This window comes from Theobroma cacao, chromosome 9 (assembly GCF_053813885.1).
Source record: "Theobroma cacao isolate CCN51 chromosome 9, ASM5381388v1, whole genome shotgun sequence".
Classification (NCBI taxonomy): domain Eukaryota; kingdom Viridiplantae; phylum Streptophyta; class Magnoliopsida; order Malvales; family Malvaceae; genus Theobroma; species Theobroma cacao.
The window spans coordinates 35355283-35359917 of NC_142647.1; the positions used below are offsets into that span (position 1 = coordinate 35355283).

General features: G+C 32.7%; 1 long non-coding RNA gene across 1 annotated transcript; it reads left to right on the forward strand.

The window, feature by feature from the left end:
• Positions 1–611: 611 nt before the first annotated feature.
• On the forward strand, positions 612–3074 carry LOC148760904 (uncharacterized). The gene is made up of 3 exons (XR_016028544.1): positions 612–880; positions 1530–1613; positions 2482–3074. It is a non-coding gene; the product is annotated as an uncharacterized LOC148760904 (long non-coding RNA).
• Positions 3075–4635: the final 1561 nt, after the last annotated feature.

Here is a 4635-nt window from a genome sequence, read left to right on the forward strand (position 1 = left end):
TATTTATCATGACATACATGTGATGGATAGTATGTTTGCATGCTAGGAGAGTTTCGAAAAATTTACAAAAGTCGGTATTGTACCTAGAGGTACAATAAAGTTGATTTAAGCCTCGAACTAGATCAAATAGAGAATTTACAATGAAATTAAGAATTTTAAAGTCCCAGAATGGGTTAATATGGTGATTCGGAGTTCGAGGATCAATTTGGAGTCAAATTGGAATTTTCGCTATCTAGGGGCAAAATGGTCATTTGCCACCTGGGAACAAAATGGAAATTTTTAGAAAAGATTTTTGGCCCCATTTGACTTATTGGAGTAAGATTTGAGGTTTAGAAGTGAAAAATTTTAATTTCGGTATAATTTGGAGCAAAAGGGTAAAATGGTAATTTTACCATTCGAAATCGAAAATTTAATTTTTTGAAAGGATTTTGATCAAATTTAATTATTTGGAGTGTGAAATGAGTATGAGGAGTGAAAATTATGCATTATGGAAAATTTTCAATTTTTGGGGTAAAAATGTAATTTTTGAAAAGTTCAGGGGCAAAAGTGTAATTTTGAAAAATTTGCTCCACCAAAACTTTGGAAAAATCTGGAAATATCACTTAAGACTTGGATAAGTCAAAGGGAATGCATGGTGAAAGAAAATAGGACAAGTGGATGGCTAGAAAAAAGAAATGAATTCATAAAATATTTAAAATATGAATAAAATAATATTATTTCATTAAACAATAAAAATGCATAAAAAAAAATCAGCCCACCCATTCTTCTTCTTCAACATTCGGCCAAGCAAGAAACAAGAGAGAGAAAGGAGAAAACAAAACCCTAGAGAGAGAAAATCAAAGAAAAAAGTGTGAATTTTCAAGGAAATTAAGTGAAAAAGGTGAGATTTTTTCTATTAAGCTTGAGTTTTCTTATTCCCAAGCATTTCTCTTTATTTTCCATGATTAAATTACATGTTTTCATGATGAATTCAATTCTGAAAAAAATGGGTTAGGAGAGAGAAAGTTGTTGGATTTATTTGATTTTAATTTATGTTAGTGTTTTTAGTTAGTTTAGCATATTTAGAAACAAAACAACAAGAAAAGAATTTATTTTCTCCCCCAACCATTAATGGCTGAATTTACCATGTAGTGAGTGAGGATGAGTTTGATTTTATTCTAGGAGAATTGGTTAAGGAATAATGAATTATGAGCCTAGAAAAATAATGGGAATTTTCGGAGCAAAAATACGAATTTTTACCCACTAGGGGTATTTTCGTAATTTACTATTGGGACTGATAATTTGCATCACACTGAGGGACATTAAGTTAATTTGGGTGCAATTGAGGTATAGAAACTGAAAAGAATTAAATTGGAGTTTAAACGAACCCGTTAGGAATTTAATCGGGTGATAAGACGAATTAGGCTAATACCGGATTTAGATAGTTACCAGTGCATTTTTGCATTCCATATCATGCATTGGTAGTCCAAATTAGTTTAATTTTGATTTAGTACCAACTTAGTGAATTCTCGATTTTGTACTGTGTCAAGGTGGTGAGTCCTCCAATAAAGGCAAGAAAATTACATCCGAGGACCAGTAGACAGAGTGCTTCGAAAGTCTACATTTTAGACATTGTGAGTAAACTTATTATCGTCTTAATTATCTAGAGTAGTTTTATACAACTATGTGATTTTATGAAAAATGGGTTTAAATGGTAAATTGTTATGTTTTAAGGGAAATTGTGATTTTATAAAATGATTTTATAAATTTTCTGAAAAATCGAATATTGGTTTTGAAAATAGAGTAATTGGAGACTGCTAGTTTGTGTTGCAAATTTATGGTTCTGAATTGAATGGCTTATGACAATAAATGAGCATGAATGGCTAAACTGATTTTGGTGTTATAATTATTTATACTGTGTATTCAGCCTTGAGAGGCTAGGTTGTGATAAATTGCCATGACATGCTAGAATGAATTTTATTGATTGGTGGATTATATATTAATTATTTACTGCAGAGGGGGTTCCGTGGACCAGCCTATTAGAGGGGCACGGTAAACTCCATTATATTATTACCTCGAACGGAGAGGCGCGTAGGGTATCTCCTGGGGTATAGCTTAGGGTTCACTTCACGCCAAACCACCACGTGAAGGGGAACTCAGCCAACGCCAAGGAACGGCTGTATTTTTTTCAAACAAAAATATATTTTAAGTGTACACAAAATTTTAACAGCCTTGGCGGACTCGGTTAGATGCCCTGCGCAAGGTATCACCGAGTATGAGTTTTGGCACTAGCCAAAGTTTTAAGAAATTCATAAGCCAAGTTGATTACTCGATTTTTATGGATTGATTTTATATGGTTGAAATGAGTTGAATGGTAATGAAATTACAGTATGATGATTTATTTTAATTGTCTCCATTTACTCGACTTTAGATAGTTTAGATGGTATTTGTTTACTCACTGGGATTTTATAATCTCACCACCCTCATTTCCTCACATTTCAGGCTCAGGGAATTTCGTAGTTAGCTGACTTGAACAAGGACCTTCATTTGGACTCGAATCGGTAAAAGCTGTAGGTTTCTAGCTTCCGATGCATTTTGGATAGATATGGGCCCACGTGTCACTGTAAAAGAAATTTTATGCTTTGGTTATTTGCTTTATAGTATATATGAATATAATTATCTTTTACGCTATAAGAATTATGTACCGATAGTTTTATGAAAATTATTTTACAAGAAAATAGTTTATTTTATTGAATATTTTTATCATATTCAAATGGTCAAATTTTCACTTCAAATGAACGTTTTAGATACTTAATTTTTTTTAATCATTAAATATATATTTTCGGCTTACCTACTACATTTTTAGCAAGTTTCGAGGTTTTCGATAAAAATGACGAAAATGCCCCTGTGAGCAAAAAAAAAAAAAAAAAACAATATGTTATGTTATAATTTGGAAATGATTTGTAATCCTTCGTATTTTGATTATTTGATAACTATTGCTCACCGGGGAAGTGCGAAAGCTGATACGAGAGCCTTGCGAGGTTTCGATCGACATTCAGGGTGAAGAATGTTTGTCGAGGCTTCGCGGCGGTTGTCACGGGCTCGATGGGGAGTTTCGGGTCGTGACAATGAGTTCACAGTCTTACATCCTCTTGGTCAATTGGGGCCCACGTGTCATTGCAGATCAAAACTTATATTTTGGTTATCTGTATTTCTATTCATACAATTTTTACTTTACGTACATGTGAGAAAAAATTATTTACGAATATTTCTGTAAAACCCGACCCTATAAATACATGTCATGACATACATGCATTGAGTAGCATGTTATTACGCTAGAAAAGCACCTAAGAATAGACGAAACCCGATATTGTACCTAACGGTACACTTAAATTGATTTAACCTCGAACTAGTTCAAATAGGAATTGTAGGTTGGAATTTAATATTTTATAGTCCAGGAATGACTAAAAACGATTGTTCGGAGTTCGAGGGTTCATTTGGGGTAAAATTAGAAATTTTGATATTCAAGGGCAAAATCGTCATTTTGCCACCTAAGATAATAATTTGATCATGGAGTGAAATTTTTGACCAAGATTAACTATTTGGAGTATAATTTAATGATAGGAAGTGAAAAAGTTTAATTCTGGTGATTTTTGGAGTGTAGGGGCAAAATCGTAATGTTGCCACCCACGGACAAAATTTGAGATTTTGAGAGAATTTAGATCAAATTTGACAAATTGGAGAATGGTATGAGAATAAGGGATGAAAAATATGTCTATGTGCAATTTTTCAATTTTTAGGGCAAAAATGTAATTTTTGACTTTTACGGGGGCAAAAGTGTAAATTTCAAAAATTACTCCACCGAGACTTTGGATGAGTCTGAGAATTTTATCTAAGCTATGAATATATGAGACAAGTGTATGGTGAAAATTTGGAAACAAATGGATGAAATTTTAAAAATGGGCCAATAGGAAAGTGACATGTGGCATTTTTTTAATGATATAATATTATTTTAATGAAAAGTCAGCCCATTTAAACCCAAATTTTAAGTGCTGGCCGGCCATAAGGAAGAACAAGAGAGGAAATAGAGAGGAAAGGAAGAAAAAAAGAAAAACCAAAGAGAAACAAGAAAATTCAAAGGGAAATTCGGGGTTTTCGACCGTTTACGCGTCTAATGGTAAGATATTTCGATTTTAGCTTGATTTCTACCTTTCCTATGCCTTTATTTCCATTTAGCATGCTTGAGGAGAGAGATCAAAAAGTGATATCAAGGGCTGGACGAAATTCTAGGAGAGAGAAATTGAAATTTTTAGGTTTTGATTTTTAGTTAAATTGATAGTTTTAGTTAGTTAAATGTGTTTAGAAATTAAATTGGGCAAGAAATCATTAAATTTTCACAATACCCACTCTTGGCTGGATGCTCAATGCTGTACAATGATGATGAATTGATTTTATTCTAAGGAAAATGAAGAGAAATGATGAAAAACGATTAAACGTGATAGAAAAACAAAGTAGAAAATTAACCGAGTTAATGTCCCATTTTTGGCCGAATTTTCCAAGGAAAAGAGTGAGCTGATTTTGTTGTTTTTAGAAGGCTATTGGCTGATATTTAATGGTTAGAAATGTTGGAGAGAGAATGGGATGATTTAGAGCTAA